The sequence below is a fragment of the Lepisma saccharinum genome, chromosome 12 (assembly GCF_977018435.1).
Source record: "Lepisma saccharinum chromosome 12, izLepSacc3.1, whole genome shotgun sequence".
In the NCBI taxonomy this organism is placed as follows: domain Eukaryota; kingdom Metazoa; phylum Arthropoda; class Insecta; order Zygentoma; family Lepismatidae; genus Lepisma; species Lepisma saccharinum.
In genome coordinates, this window is record NC_139240.1 from 4,339,550 (window position 1) to 4,357,351 (window position 17,802).

Below are 17,802 nucleotides of genomic sequence, written 5' to 3' on the forward strand. Positions count from 1 at the left end.
AATGTTTCAACAAGTTGGGGTAATTGGTAAGTGTTTTTGTTTCTGATCAGCAACCAAGTAACCAAGCATTAAGAACACTCTTACTCCCACACCTCCTATACGCCTTCATGGCATGGTGCTAAGCACAGGGGAGCACTTTACCTTTACCTGGGTAGAATAAGGAAAGCCTTGTTTCTGTGAGAATGGTGTAATGATGCACCACACCTTTTAAAGTCAACCAGGAACATGACAGCAAAACATGGAGTCATGACTGGACAGAATAAAGTTTTGTGGGAACATCTAGTGGAATTCCCCTCCATGTAGAACTGCCTTGATGGGGCAAGGGGACTTAGTAGGGAGGCCATTATCATCTCATCATTTCATTCATTTGTCATGTCCATATCTCACATTGTCTCCATCCCGTTGACCTCCCTATATCTAAGGGTCCTGCTAGAGGAGACAACCTCGATAAAAAAGGAAACCTTTCCCAAGGTGTTAGTTGTACGTGCCGATGGGACAGTGATGGCTGCAGGGGTAGTTGCAGTTGCGAACGTGGCCTCGGGGATTTCGGTTTGGTCCTCGAGTAGCCTTCATTTTTGGGGGTAGGCCTTCTTCGGCATAGAGGGCATGTCGAGGCAACAATTTATGAACCCTCCATAATAAATCATGCAGTTTATGGGAACTAAATTAAAAACTGAGGAAAACCCCCCAAAACGAGTGCAGCCTTCGAGCCTGCTTCATTTATTGGGGGGGGGGTGTAAGGGGTGATTTTCCACGTAGTACACCCAACTGTCAACCTCACTTCCACGTTAGTACACCCTGGACTGCGTTTTGCAGACGAACGAGGCTCTGGCGACTGGCACTCTGGCCAGTATAATTTTGTGTGTATTGTCCTGTTTTTTGTCCTTGTGTGTGCAGGGGGCCCTTTACAGCCTCAGCTTTTAACGAAAGTCAGAACATTTTAAGCTTTTAAGATTTTACTTATGCAACGTTAGAGTTCTTTGTAAAGATAAGGGGCTGGACCCCGTATAATGTGACGGGTGCAAAATAGCCTAAGTGCTAACGCACCCAAAATTTTAAAATCAAATCAACAGTGCCACATTATCTTGTAATAAGCATAGTTGAATCGACAGATAGTAACGATGAGTCTACTAACACAAAGAAAAGTGGAGCTAAAACATTAAAGGACCTGTCACTGTTCCTTATAAACAAGCAAGTCGACTATGCCGGGTTCGAATTTGGCCTCAGCATGGGTGTTCTTTTTCAGTCTCTCTTCATCGATGTGAGTAGCTGAAAATGGAAGAAAAGCAACACTAAATAACGAAAATGAAAAAAACACAATAAGAATAAGCGAGACAGAAATAGTGCTGTTCCTGAAAATGATGGAAAGAAAAAATCTTTCGGAAATAGTGTTATCCTAGTCCAGGAGAAGGCTTGAATAATAAAGAAACTCCAATTGACAACCTCACTTCCACCTAGTACACCCTGGACTGCATTTTGCAGACTAACGAGGCTCTGTGGCATTTGGATCTACACCCAGTTAAATCTTGGTAGGACTGTTTGTGTTGTGATCTTGTGTGCCCCTTTACAGCCTGAGCTTTTAACCCAGGTAACAATATTTTAGTTTTCAGACACGCTTTTATTTTTGTTATGATTAGGGACTGGATCCCGTATAGTGTGACAGGTGCAAAATAGTCTAAGTGCTAATGCACCCAAAATTTTAAATTAAAATTCAAACTTTCGTATGTGGGCAAGCCACATAGTTTCACCTGTGACTGCAACTTCTACAATAAATTTTTCCATGTATGGAACATTACAAAGAATTGAGTATATGTCGTTAAAGTAGAATAAAGTTAATTGAGGTATGATTAGATCAAACACTTTTTTCAAATGATTCATTTCATTTCTCAAAATTTAGTATGTGTTCTGTTTCTTTTTTATGCCTTGCACTGAGACAGTGACCACTTCCTCCATCCAGTTCATTGCATTGATTGAGCATAATGGGTTGCCCATGTAGGATAAATGTTACTTGTGGTTAGGAACTCTATACCCAAGAAGTAGAGCTCTTTCATCTATCACAATTTTTTCTTCAAAATAGGGGGTGTGGGGTAAAAAAAGAAAGAAATACGATGCATACTCTACTTTCATATTTTGACCATTTTTGACATTTTCAAACCTTTTTAGAGACTACAATTTTGAGCTTTGTGCATAAAACTTTCAGGAGGATTGTGACATAACCTGCACTGTAAATTCACAATAAAATTATCGAAACATAATACACGATTTTGGAGGAGCATGGGCAAAGAAAGACATCTATTTAGTGACCATGATAACATGTTTCTGCAGCTAGAAAACTCGACAAGACTACAATGGTATTGTATTACCTGTGAGTGAAATTGAACAATGTGTTTCAAGATGGCGAATGAAACACTGACTTTTCTCATGTTGCACGCCCGCTCTATACCATGCTATCTTTTTCCTCAAAACTGTCTACAATGCATTTGTGGAGTATAAGGAACTAAACTCAGTCGTTGTAGATAATTCGTCGGTCCGCAATTTTGCAGTAAAACTTTTAAAATTATATTTCATAGTTTAGGAGAGGAGTGGTGGAAAAATCGCAAACATACATTTTGCCATAAATGTAAAGCTTTTCAGTTAATTTTTAGAGTTACAAGATAACTTAAAGGATTGGTGACTTACCGTATTCGATAAAAAAATGTCAGCATGTTTAGAGATGGTGGACGGCATACTGATTTAACATGCTATGACCAATCAGCATTGGGCATACATGCCCACACACAAATAATCACAGACCAACCTAAGTACAAGGGCCATCAGGTTAGCATCAGAGAAAGCTTGTGAGAGCTATTTTCCCGAGACTTATACCCCCCCCCAATTAGAATCATGGGTATTGTTTACCAACCAGTTGTTACACTCATGGGAGAGGCAGAAGTGCCTTATTTATAAAGAATCAACAATTTTTAGGCTGACAGTAGCCATCTTGAAAAACAAAAACCATGTGCTCCAAATCACATGTTTATTAAATCTTTTATCCTTTATTGAAAATCAAAGATAACACTTACCCATAGGTAAAATAATGCCTAATTTACTAAAAGTAAATTCATTTGCAATTATCTGGCATAATTAGCCAGAAAAGGTGAAAAAAAACACTTTTGTGCACACTTTTTAAGCAATTGATAACTCTGCCATCTGGTGGGAAAAAGTGACACTTTTCCCACAGACAAGGAAAGGTCTGAGCACTCCAGCTGGCCAATGAGAAGCCTTGAAGGCTGTGACGCACAGAGCAGACTTTCAGATGGCCTATTGTGTTCTGAGCTTGCTATTCAAGCTCACTTGTATTCCAGACCCACCTGAGATCACGTTACCTGTGAAGTTGCTGGTAAAATCCAGTGTATTAATGGGGTGTAAGGGGTACTTTCCACGTAGGCGCCCAAAAGTCAACCTCACTTCCACGTAGTGCACCCTGGACTAAAGACTAACGAGGCTCTGGCGACTGGCACCATGGCCAGTATAATTTTGTTTGTGTTGTCCTGTGTTTTGTCCTTATTTGTGCTGAGTGTTCTTTGCAGCCTCGGCTTTTAACAACAGTCAGAACATTTTAATCTTTTATAATTTTAATTAAGCAACGTTAGAGTTGTTACGTGTAACGGTAAGGGGCTGGACCCCGTATAGTGTGACGGGTGCAAAATAGCCTTAGTGCTGACGCACCCAAAAATTTTAAAATCATATCATATCATATCCAGTGTGTTAATGGCCGCCAGTGCCAGCAACAAACGATGCATAAGGGAAACAGGGATCTAAGGTCCAGTTACAGTTTGAATTTGAATTTAAAATTTTGGGTGCGTCAGCACTAAGGCTATTTTGCACCCGTCACATTATACGGGGTCCAGCCCCTTGTCGTTACACATAACAACTCTAACGTTGCATAACTAAAATCATAAAATAGTAAAATGTTCTGACTTTCATTAAAAGCTGAGGCTGTAAAGGAGCACTCAGCACGAATAAGGACAAAACACAGGACAACACAAACAAAATTATACTGGCCATGGGGCCAGTCGCCAGAGCCTCGTTAGTCTGCAGTCCAGGGTGTACTACGTGGAAGTGAGGTTGACTATTGGGTGCACTACGTGGAAGGAGCAGCCCTTACACCCCTCCAGTTATAGTAAACACGGGCCTAAGTGTGTGTGACCAAGTGGGATATTGTGTCCAAAACAGCATTTAATGATCCCAGTGAAAATTTCAGCAATATAGCGAGTTTTTGTGTCCTCATCCAAAGTGCAGAACTGTATGGTTGAAGAACCTAGTTCGCTCAATAGCATTTCCGAGGGTCAGAGTGTTCCGCAGCCCACCCTTAAGCTATCAGACAGTAGTGAGGAGGGTCGAACAAACGAACAAACTAAAGACAGTGCAGCCCTCACGAAAATTTTGGCGTGCCTAGAGGGGTTGGAGAGGTACATTACTAAATCACCTGCTCCAGTAAACCCATGCACCAAGCCAATTCCTCACACAAGTAAAGAGTCTGCCATCGGAGCCCCCAACCACTTGCACAAGGTTCCTGAAATCACAAACAATTGGAATTGGAATTGAGTTAAAATTTCTGGGTGCGTCGGCACTTAAGGCCATTTCGCACCCTTCTATGTATACGGGAAAATATCCCTTATCTAAAATTCTGACTGAGAACTTAAAAAAGGGGTGTAAAGAGCCCCTTGGGAAAAACTTAAAGTGCAAGGTTGTAAAAAGACCTGCACGAGACAAACACAACACATTAAAAAGTCAAAACGAACTAAAAACCTCCTTACAGACGGTGGAAGAGTCCAGCTCTTCGCAAAAAAATAAAAACATGTGATAAAATACTGCTGTCATCACCCAAAAGGGATGACAAACAGCCAGAAAAGTTAAAAGTCTGTCGAAGGTAAGCAAGATCGACACATTCAACGAGAATGTGTCGGATGCTTAAAATAACATTACAAGCACGACACAACGGAGGGTCCAGCCCTTGCAGTAGGTTACCATGCGTGAGACGGCTGTGTCCTATACGCATGTGGGTAAGAATAACTTCTTCTCGCCGAGAGGGACGAGACGAGGAACGCCAAGCACCTATGGTGGGCTTAACAGCGTGAAGCTTGTTCCCCGTTTCAACATCCCACTCGGCCTGCCAAGTGTCAAGAAGGGAACAACGGAACACATTCTGTAGATCGCTAGCTGGCAAAAGGTGGACGAGAACGTCGCCATCAGCATCAGCTGCTTCGTTCCCCTGGATGCCCACGTGGCTAGGGACCCAACAGAAGTGTACATCCGCACTGGCTGATAAGGACACAAGCCGTCTGAATATGCGTTGCGCTACCGGATGCCGGGAATACGGCGAATCCAGAGACTGCAACACGCTGGTCGAATCGCAGCACACAAGGACTTTCTTCAGCCCATTCACGTCTGCAAAGTCCAGTGCCTTTACAATAGCGTACAACTCTGCCGTAAAGATGGAACAGGCAGGATGTAGCGAGAAACTGGAACTTTGAGAGTCTAGGACGAAGGCGTAACCAACAGATTCGACTGTCTTGGACCCATCCGTGTAAAACACATTAAAATTGGGGTCCTTCGCACGAACTTCTAAAAACCGTTGCTGGTATACAACCATTGGTGTTACTGCTTTTGGAAGAGCAGTCAGAGAAAAATCGATGGAAGGTGCAGGAAACTCCCAGGTCGGGAGAGGCGGAATGAGTGGAGAGACGCCAGGAAGATCACTGTCAACACCAAGTGCTGACAGGATCTCGTCTGCACGAACACCAAATGGTCTAGTGGCACTAGGGTGGAGCCGATACCTTGCCAGCCTATTCTCGTCTGAGATGGTGTGAAATGAGGGATGTGGAGGCATCGAGCGAAGATGGAGGAAGTAGTTCACTACCAGCCGCTGTCTTCGCAGAGACAGCGACGGCTAAAATGCCTCTACGTACAAACTGACGATAGGGCTGGTACGAAAGGCACCAGAGCACGCACGTATACCAGCATGGTGGACGGTGTCTAGGATGAGAAGTCTAGATGGGCGGGCGGAAGAATACACAACGCATCCATAATCAAGCTTCGACCTGATGAGTGCACGGTATAGGCGAAGCAGTACCGTCCTATCAGCACCCCAGGAAGTATGAGATAAAACACGTAAAAGGTTGAGAACTCGGAGACAAGAGAACTTTAACTGGCGAAGGTAAGGTAGCCATGTTAATTTCTTATCGAAAATGAGGCTCAGGAAGCGGACCTCATTCACGAAGCACAGGGGAGACTTCCCCATGTACAGGTCAGGATCTAAATGACGTGTACGCTGACGACAAAAGTGAACACACACGGATTTCTCGGATGAGAAGGTGAAACCTGTTTGGGAGGACCACTCAACCAAACGGTTTATCGTCAGTTGGAGTTGACGAGAAGCTGACGCGAGATTCCGTGAGCGACAAAAGATCGTGAGGTCGTCTACATAGAGGAGGCCATGTACAGGGGAAAGAATGTTTGCCATAACACTGTGCACTGCTTAAAACGCTGCCCTGTGGGACACAGTTCTCTTGTTCGTGAAGATCCGAAAAGGAGTTCCCAACACGTACGCGGAAAAAAATTTGAATTTGAATTTGAATTTAAAATTGTGGGAGCGTCAGCACTTAGGCTATTTTGCTCCCGTCACATAATACGGGGACCAGCCCCTTATCATTACAAAAAACAACTCTAACGTTGCATAATGAAAAATCTTAAAATGTTCTGACTTCTGTTAAAAGCTGAGGCTGTAAACGGGCACTCAGCACAAATAAGGACAAAACAAAGTACATCACAAACAAAATTATACTGGCCATGGGGCCAGTCGCCAGAGCCTCGTTAGTCCTCAGTCCAGGGTGCACTAACGTGGAAGTGAGGTTGACATTTGGGTGTACTACGTGGAAGTTCACCCCTTACACCCCACGTACGCGGAAAAAAAGATCTGATAAAAAGTTTTTAATAAAGTACGCCATATGGCCACGGACGCCACAAAAATGGAGCTGCTTTAGGATGCAAAAGCGCCACGTTGTGTCATATGCCTTTTGGAGGTCAAAGAAAACTGCAACTAAATGTTCCTTGTTGAGGAATGCATCCTGAATATGTGTTTCCAGCTGAAACAGATGGTCCAGTGTGGAACGGTTGGAGCGAAAACCACATTGAAAATTACTTATCAATGAGTCTTCTTCCAAAAACCAGGTGAGACGCTTGTTGATCATGCGTTCCATCAACTTGCACACACAGCTAGTTAAGGCAATAGGCCAATAACTCGAGGCTGGGGTGCGTTGTTTACCTGGCTTCAGGATGGGAACGATAATTGCTTCTATCCAGGAGGAAGGGGAAGAGTCCTCCATCCAAAGCCTGTTGAATACCGGCAAAAGGAAATTTTTGGCTCCAGTTGAGTTGAGTTAACATTTCTGGGTGCGTCGGCACTTAAGGCCATTTCGCACCCTTCTATGTATACGGGGAAATGTCCCCTTATCTAAAATTCTGACTTAATTTTAAAAAAGGGGTGTAGATAGCCCCTTGGGAAAAACTAAAAGTGCAAGGTTGTAGAAACACCTGCACGAGACAAACACAACACATTAAAGAGTCAGAATAAACTAAAAACCTCCTTACAGACGGTGGAAGAGTCCAGCTCTTCGCAAAAAACTAAAAACATGTGATAAAATACTGCTGTCAACACCCAAGTGGGATGACAAACAGCCGAAAAGGTTAAAAGTCTGCCGGAGGTAAGCAAGATCGACACATTCAACGAGAATGTGTCGGATGCTTAAAATAACATTACAAGTACTACACAACGGAGGGTCCAGCCCTTGCAGTAGGTGACCATGCGTGAGACGGCTGTGTCCTATACGCAGGCGGGTAAGAATAACGTCTTCTCGCCGAGAGGAACGCCAAACACCTATGGTGGGCTTAACAGCGTGAAGCTTGTTCCCAGTTTCCACATCCCACTCGGTCTGCCAAGTGTCAAGAAGGCGAGAACGGAACACATTCTGCAGGTCGCTAGCTGGCAAAAGGTGGACGAGAACGTCGCCATCTGCATCAGCAGACTTGGCGGCAGCATCAGCTGCTTCGTTCCCCTGGATGCCCACGTGGCTAGGGACCCAACAGAAGTGTACATCTGTGCTGGCAGATAAGGACACAAGCCATCTGAATATGCGTTGCGCTACTGGATGCCGGGAATACGGCGAATCCAGAGACTGCAACACGCTGGTCGAATCACAGCTCACAATGACTTTCTTCAGACCATAGACGTCTGCAAAGTGCAGTGCCTTTAGAATGGCGTACAACTCTGCCGTATAGATGGAACAGGCAGGATGTAGCAAGTAACTGGAACTTTGAGAGTCTAGGACGAAGGCGCAACCAACTGATTCGAATGTCTTGGACCCATCCGTTTAAAACACATTAAAATTGGGGTGCTTCGCACGAAGTTCTAAAAACCGTTGCTGGTATACAACCATTGGTGTCTCTGACTTTGGAAGAGCAGTCAGAGAAAAATCGATAGAAGGTGCAGGAAACTCCGAGGTAGGGAGAGGCGAAATGAGTGGAGAGACGCCAGGAAGATCACTGTCAACACCAAGTGCTGACAGGATCTCGTCTGCACGAACACCAAATGGTCTAGTGACACTAGGGTGGAGCCGATACCTTGCCAGCCTACCCTCGTCTGAGATGGTGTCGAATGAAGGATGTGAAGGCATCGAGCGAAGATGGAGGAAGTAGTTAACTACCAGGCGCTGTCTTCGCAGAGACAGCGACGGCTCAGATGCCTCTACATACAAACTGGCGACTGGACTGGTCCGAAAGACGCCAGTGCACACGCGTATACCAGCATGGTGGACAGTGTCTAGGATGCGTAGTTTAGATGGGCGAGCAGAAGAATACACAACACATCCATAATCTAGCTTCGACCTGATGAGTGCACGGTATAGACGAAGCAATACCGTCCTATCAGCACCCCAAGAAGTATGAGATAAAACGCGTAAAAGGTTGAGAACTCGAAGACAAGAGAACTTTAACTGGCGAAGGTGAGGTAGCCATGTTAATTTCTTATCGAAAATGAGGCCCAGGAAGCGGACCTCATTCACGAAGCACAGGGGAGATTTCCCCATGTACAGGTCAGGATCTAAATGACATGTACGCTGACGACAAAAGTGAACACACACGGATTTCTCGGATGAGAAGGTGAAACCTGTTTGGGAGGACCACTCAACCAAACGGTTTATCGTCAGTTTGAGTTGACGAGAAGCTGACGCGAGATTACGTGAGCGACAAAAGATCGTGAGGTCGTCTACATACAGAAGACCATGTACAGGGGCAACAATGCTTGGCATAACACTGTTCACTGCTATGGCAAACAGAGTCACACTTAATACGCTGCCCTGCGGGACACCGTTCTCTTGTTCGTGAAGATCCGAAAAGGAGTTCCCAACACGTACGCGGAAAAAACGATCAGATAAAAAGTTTTTAATAAAGTACGCCATATGGCCACGGACGCCCCAAGAATGGAGCTACTTTAGGATGCCAAAACGCCACGTTGTGTCATATGCTTTTTGGAGGTCAAAGAAAACTGCAACTAAATGTTCCTTGTTGAGGAATGCATCCTGAATGTGTGTTTCCAGCTGAACCAGATGGTCCAGTGTGGAACGGTTGGAGCGAAAACCACATTGAAAATTACTTATCACTGAGTTTTCCTCCAAAAACCAGGTGAGACGCTTGTTGATCATGCGTTCCATCAACTTGCACACACAGGCAATAGGCCTGTAACTCGAGGCTGCGGTGCGTTGTTTACCTGGTTTCAGGATGGGAACAATAATAGCTTCTTTCCAGGAAGTGGGGAAAGAGTCCTCCAACCAAAGCCTGTTGAATACCGCGAAAAGGAAACTTTTGGCTCCAATGGGCAGATGACAAAGCATCTCATAGTGGATCTTGTCCACTCCAGGAGCTGTATTCTTAGAATCTCGAAGTGCCTGATCGAACTCCCGTTCAGTGAATGGAGAGTTGTATGGCTCGGTGTTATGACTTCGAAAAACTAGAGGGCGTCGTTCCTGACGGTCCTTCTCACGGCGGAAACGTGGTTCATAATTTACAGAGCTAGACGCACCAGAAAACTGCGTGGCCAAGATATTAGCTATGTCTCCGGAATCTGTGTACAACGTCCCATCGTGCTCCAGAGCGCTCAGAGGAGTAGATGCACCCCCCCTGGATGCGACGTACTTTGGTCCAAACGGCTTTCGACGAAGCCTGCTTCGTCAGAGAAGACACGTATTGGACCCAGCACGCCTTCTTACTGGCTCGAATGAGCTGACGGGCACGGGCACGTTTAATGCGGAACTGCTCGAGGTTTGCGGCAGTTGGTTCCTATTAAATCGATCGAGAGCATGATTGCGGTCCTTGATGGCTGCACCGATCTCCGCAGTCCACCAGGGGACTGGGCGTCGCCTCGCAGGTCCACTGGGATGTGGAATGGAGGTGCGTGCAGCATCATGCACTCCTGACACAAAGACATCTAAGGCATCGATTGGTGGCAAAGTCGACGCAAGATCGACTTCAAGGTCCACTGCACGCTCGAAGGCTTCCCAGTCGGCCCGACTGAGATTCCACTGAGGGAGTTGTTCACGTGATTGCTGAAGATGTTCGAAGGTAAGAATGAGAGGGAAGTGATCACTCCCACAGAGATCAGGATGAACGCTCCAAGATGTGGTAGGAGCAAGGCTGGGACTGCAAAAGGCCAAGTCCAACGCAGAGTATGTGCCAGAGGAAGGACTGAAATATGTGGGAGTTCCATCATTCAGCAACGTTAAAGCTGATGCCTCACGGAATTGATCTAAAATTTGACCCCGGGGCTCTGTACGAACGGAGCCCCACAAACGATGGTAGGAATTAAAATCGCCCAAAAGAACTACAGGAGACGGAAGTTGTTCGAATATACAATGGAGGTCCTCAAGAGAGAATCGCTCCTCCCTTGTGATGTAGACACAGCACACAGATATTGGCTGTGGTAGATGGACCCGCACGGCGACAGCTTAGAGGGGGCTAGTGAGAAAGATTGGTGTTGAGTGGATGGTATCTCGAACACCGACTGCAACACCACCGTGTGCACGACGACCCTCAGGAAGCTTGTCGGTGCGGTAAAGCGTGTATCCGTTTAGAAACACTGATTCATTTGGACGAAAATGTGTCTCTTGGAGACATATAATGGCAGGGTCAAATTCAGATATTAAGATTTGCAGTTCCTCGAGATGAGTACGGAAACCGTTAAGGTTCCATTGGAGACAATAAGCTATAGCTGGAGGTATTATAGTTACCTTTTGAGGCGTATTTTGTTTCTAGGCCCTGTCACCTTGATAAATTCTTCATCCGCGGCTTCGTCCTGTATCATGTCCTCGGGTAAGGACACAGAGGGCGAAGGGGATGAAGAAGGGGGAGTGGGGGCGGGTGCTTTTAGCGCCCGCCTGGCAGCTTTCAGCTGCGCTTTAAGTCAGGGTGGTCGATGCCGCCCTGACTGGAGAGTTACTGGACTTCAGAAAATATTCTTTTGTGTGTACCTGCTTGAACTTCTTTTCAGTGGAGCGAGGAGTGGTTGCTGGTTTCCTCGAAGCAGGGCGAGCTACTACGGGAAGCGTTGTCGTTTGGGTTGACACGTCGCTGGTTTGTACACCTACACTGCGACGGGTAAGAGCAGCTGCAGCAACTGTAGCGAATGGCACAGGTAAAGTGGTGCGTATACTTTCGCGGAGACGTTGTTTGGCTTCACCCGCAGAGATTTTCTCTGTGACGACCAACTCTCTGATTTTCTTCTCTTGTTGGAAAGAGGGGCAGTCACGATGCCAGACTGGGTGCTCGCCTTGGCAGTTAATGCATTTGGGACCTGAAGAACAAGGTTCGGTCCCATGATCAGGCAGACTACACTTACCACAAAGGGCGGTAGTGGCTTTGCAGGAAGGCTGAGTGTGCCCAAAGTGCTGGCATTTGAAACACCGCATCGGGTTAGGAATGTACGGACGGACTTTGAGTCTCAAATATCCGGCCCGTACCCTGTCTGGGAGAGTGGTCGTTTGAAACGTCACTATGAGTGAAGCAGTTGGTACTAGTTCTCCGGACTTACGAGTCTTTATTCGCTGCACTGTGGTCACATGTTGGTCTGAGAGTGCTTCAAGAATCTCTTCCTCCTCAGCATTTAGCAGATCCCAGTGGCGAATCACACCTCTACTACTGTTAAGTTGACGGTGAGGTTCTACATTAACAGGGAAGTCGCCCAAAGATCTTAGCTTTAAAAGGTTGTTAGTCTGGCGATCTGTGCTGGTCTGGATCAGTAGACTCCCGTTTCGCAGCTTTTTTATTTCTGGTACATCTGAGCCAGCGGCGTAGTCTAGCTGTTTCTTGATCAGAAATGGTGAAAAATCCTTTAATGTAGCAGCTTCATGTTTCTTGGTTGTTGCAGATTCATCGTTACTGTCGGTCTTCTGCACTATACTAATCACAAGATAACGTGGCACATTACTTGTCTTTTCCACTAATTGAAGCGGGCTCGAAGGCCGCGCTCGTTTTGGGGGTTTCCCCCCGTTTGAGTTGTTTTTTGTACTCATATACAAAAGAATGTATATAGGAGGGTCCATAAATTGTCGCCTCGACATGCCCTCTATGCCGAGGAAGGCCTACCCCCAAAAATGGAGGCTACTCGAGGACCAAACCGAAATCCTGGAGGCCACGTTCGCGACTGCACCTACCTCTGCAGCCAACACTGTCCCATCGGCACGTGCAACTCACACCTTGGGATAGGGTTTTTTTTATCGAGGTTGTCTCCTCTAGCAGGACCCTTAGTTATAGGGAGGTCAAAGATATGGAGGTGAATGACGTGATGGAATGGTGAAAACCTGAGATATGGATGTGAAGAATGAGTGAAATGATGAGATGAAAATGACCTCCCTACCTTAGTTTCTTAGAGGGACGTCAAAGATATGGAGATGAATGACGTGATGGAATGGTGAAAACGTGAGATATGGATGTGAAGAATGGGTAAAATGATGGGATGAAATTGGCCTCCCTACTAAGCCCCCTCGCCCCGTCAAAGCAGTCCTACATGGAGGGGGATTTTTGGCTCCAATGGGCAGATGACGAAGCATCTTATAGTGGATCTCGTCCACTCCATGAGCTGTATTCTTTGAATCTCGAAGCGCCTGATCGAACTCCCGTTCAGTGAATGGAGAGTTGTATGGCTCGGTGTTAAGACTTCGAAAAACTAGAGTGCGTCGTTCCTGACGGTCCTTCTCACGGCGGAAACGTGGTTCATAATTTTCAGAGCTAGAAGCATCAGAAAACTGCGTGGCCAAGATATTAGCTATGTCTCCGGATTCTGTGTACAACGTCCCATCGTGCTCCAGAGCGCTCAGAGGAGTAGATGCACCCCCTGGATGCGACGTACTTTGGTCCAAACGGCTTTCGACGAAGCCTGCTTCGTCAGAGAAGACACGTATTGGACCCAGCACGCCTTCTTACTGGCTCGGATGAGCCGACGGGCACGGGCACGATTAATGCGAAACTGCTCGAGGTTTGCGGCAGTGTGGTTCCTATTAAATCGATCTCGGGCATGATTGCGGTCCTTGATGGCTGCACTGATCTCCGCAGTCCACCAGGAGGACTGGGCGTCGCCTCGCAGTTCCACTGGGATGTGGCATAGAGGTGCGTGCAGCATCATATATATATATATATATATATATATATATATATATATATATATATATATATATATATATATATATATATATATAGAAAGGCGTCGATTGGTGGTAAAGTCGACGCAAGATCAACTTCAAGGTCCACTGCACACTCGAAGGCACCCCAGACTGAGATGCCAGTGAGGGTGTTGTTCACGTGAGTGATGAAGATGTTCCAGAGTAAGGATGAACGCTCCAAGATGTGGTAGGAGCAAGGCTGGGACTGCAGAAGGACAAGTCCAACGCAGAGTATGTGCCTAAGGAATGACTGAAATATGTGGGAGTCCCATCATTCAGCAACGTTAACGCTGATGCCTCACGGAATTGATCTACAATTTGACCCCGGGGCTCTGTACGAATGGAGCCCCACAAACAATGGTAGGAATTAAAATCGCCCAAAAGAACTACAGGAGACGGAAGTTGTTCGAATATACAAAGGAGATCCTCAAGAGAGAATCGCTCCTCCCTTGTGATGTAGACACAGCAAGCACACAGATATTGGCTGTGGTAGATGAACCCGCACGGCGACAGCTTGGAGGGGGGTGGTGAGAAAGATTGGCGTTGAGTGGATGTTATCTCGAACACCGATTGCAACACCACCGTGTGCACGACGACCCTCAGGAAGCTTGTCGGTGCGGTAAACCGTGTATCCGTTCAGAATCACTGATTCATTTGGACGAAAATGTGTCTCTTGGAGACATATGATGGCAGGGTCAAATTCAGATATTAGAATTTGAAGTTCCTCGAGATGTGTACGGAAACCGTTAAGGTTCCATTGGAGACAATAAGCCATAGCTGTAGGTATGATTGTTACCTTTTAAGGCGTACTCTATTTCTAGGCCCTGTAACCTTGATAAATTCTTCATCCGCGGCTTCGTCCTGTATCATGTCCTCGGGTAAGGACACAGAGGGCGAAGGGGATGAAGAAGGAGGAGTGGGGGCGGGGCAGCTTTCAGCTTAAGTTTCAGGGTGGTGGCTGCCACCCTGACTGGAGAGCTACTGGTCTTCAGGAAGTATTCTTTACTGTACCTGCTTGAACTTTCTCTCTGTGGAGCGAGGAGTGGTTGCTGGTTTCCTCGAAGCAGGACGAGCTACTACGGGAAGCGTTGTTGTTTGCGTGGACACGTCGCTGGTTTGTACACCTACACTGCGACGGCTAACAGCAGCTGCAGCAACTGTAGGGAATGGCACAGGTAGACTGGTGCGTATGCTGTCATGGAGACGTTGTTTTGCTTCACCAGCAGAGATTTTCTCTGTGACGACCAACTCTGATTTTCTTCTCTTGTTGGAAAGAGGGACAGTCACGATGCCAGACTGGGTGCTCGCCTTGGCAGTTAATGCATTTGGGACCTGAAGAACAAGGTTCGGTCCCATGATCAGGCAGACTACACTTACCACAAAGGGCGGTAGTGGCCTTGCAGAAAGGCTGAGTGTGCCCAAAGTGCTGGCATTTGAAACATCGCATCGGGTTAGGGATGTACGGCCGCACTTTGAGTCTCAAATATCCAGCCCGTACCCTATCTGGGAGAGTGGTCGTTTGGAAGGTCAAAATAATGGAAGCAGTTGGAACAAGTTCTCCGGACTTTCGTGTCTTGATTCGCTGCACTGCGGTGACATGTTGGTCTGAGAGTGCTTGAAGAATCTCTTCCTCCTCAGCATTTAGCAGATCCCAGTGGCGAATCACACCTTTACTACTGTTAAGTTGACGGTGAAGTTCAACATTAACAGGGAAGTCGCCCAAAGATCTTAGCTTTAAAAGGTTGTTGGTCTGGCGATCTGTGCTGGTCTGGATAAGTAGACTCCCGTTTCGCAGCTTCTTTATTTCTGGTACGTCTGAACCAGCGGCGTAGTCTAGCTGTTTCTTGATAAGGAACGGTGACAAGTCCTTTAATGTAGCAGCTCCATATTTCTTGGTTGTTGCAGATTCATAGTTACTGTCGGTCTTTTGCACAATACTAATCACAAGATAACGTGGCACATTACTTGTCTTTTCCACTAATTGAAGCGGGCTCGAAGGCCGCGCTCGTTTTGGGGGTTTCCCCCCGTTTGAGTTGTTTTTTGTACCCATATTCAAAATTTGTTAGTGTGGAGGGTCCATAAATTGTCGCCTCGACATGCCCTCTATGCCGAGGAAAGCCTACCGAAATCCCCGAGGCCAGGTTCGCGACTGCACCTACCCCTGCAGCCAACACTGTCCCATCGGCACGTGCAACTCACACCTTGGGATAGGTTTTTTTTATCGAGGTTGTCTCCTCTAGCAGGACTTTTAGTAGGGAGGTCAAAGATATGGAGATGAATGACGTGATGGAATGGCGAAAACGTGCGACATAGATCTGAAGAATGAGTGAAATGATAAGATGAAAATGGCCTCCCTACCTTACTTATAGGGAGGTCAAAGATATGGAGATGAATGACGTGATTTAATGGTGAAAAGTGACATATGGATGTGAAGAATGGGTGAAATAATGAGATGAAAATGGCCTCCCTACTAAGCCCCCTCGCCCCGCCAAGGCACTCCTACATGGAGGGGGAAAATCACAAACAAAGAAACAAAGTTATACTGTCAGATCGTAGTACTGGGTATTCCTCCCCCGAAAGATAACGTGTTTCACATAACTTCTCGGAATCCTCATCTGGAGGTTCGGACACAGAATTCCGAAGCCAACGGAAAAGGAAAAACCGAAGAAGGGGTAAAAGTGCACCCAGGGTTAGGTTCTCAGACCTAAAACAACTGCCCACGTTTAGCGGACAGGGAAATAATCTGACCTCTGATATCTTGCAAGAATTTGAGAGGGATCTTGCTCTTCTAGAAATAGATCTAGAAGATGCCCTCAAAATAGTGTCATACAGTCTACGGGACGAGGCAGGCCAGTGGTTTGAGAGGAACGAACACAACTTCCGATCATATGTGCATTTTAGGAAACAGTTCCTGAGGTATTTTCAAGGTGATGTGTGGAGGGCTTCCTCATTAGCAAAAGCCCTTAATGGCAAATATAACCCCAACCTACATAGGTCAATGCATAAATATTTCTGGAAACAAGTGAAGATGTTTAGACTTGTCTTGCCAGAAATTGCAGACCACCAGATTTTTACACATGTCATCCAACAGCTGCCACGTAGCTTAAGGGATCAGCTGGTCCTAGCCCCCTTTACCTCTTTACAGGCAGTGGCCAATTCCATACTCAGGTATGAAAGTGTACAGGTGCCACAAAACCCTGAGAGGGATAGCACAAGGCATGCACGACCTCCATATGGGAGAACCACCCCTCACGTCAACCAGACGTACGTGAGTCGTGGGAAGGATGACACAAGTGGTCCATCAGATCCCAATAAAGCGTACAGTAACCTGTACAGGCGTAGGGATAAGAATAGGTTTAAGGAACCCATCAGCGGGAACAAAGGTAAAGGACCAAGAAAGGGTATAGAACCTCAGGGTAGGAGTTCGTTAAGACCTCTCGGGTCCACAGAGCATATAGCTGAGGTGCATTCCGAAAGCCAGTCAGGGAAACTAGATCGGCAACGTCCTGAAGTGAGGAGGGGCGATGCCGAACCTAGATTAAGCCCACCGTGTTCAACTCAGTGTAATCATCATCCAATCATTAAGGCTCATCAAGCCATTGGAGATTCAATGTTGTCTAGGCTAGCTCAAAATAAGTTTGGTTACCCAGTCCAAAGGGACTATGACGGTAGATACCATGTAGGGCTATGTAATTAGAATTAGAATTAGAATTTAAAATTTTGGGAGCGTCAGCACTGAGGCTATTTTGCTCCCGTCACATTATATGGGGGCCAGCCCCTTATCGTTACAAATAACAACTCTTACGTTGTATCACTAAAAATCTTAAAATGTTCTGACTTGTTAAAAGCTGAGGCTGTAAACGGGCACTCAGCACACACAACGACAAAAACAGGACAACACACACAAAATTATACTGGCCATAATGCCAGTCGCCAGAGCCTCGTTAGTCTTTAGTCCAGGGTGCACTACGTGGAAGTGAGGTTGACTTTTGGGCGCCTTAGAAGAAGGCCGCCCCTTACACCCCGTAGGGCTATGTAAGTCGGGACACCAACT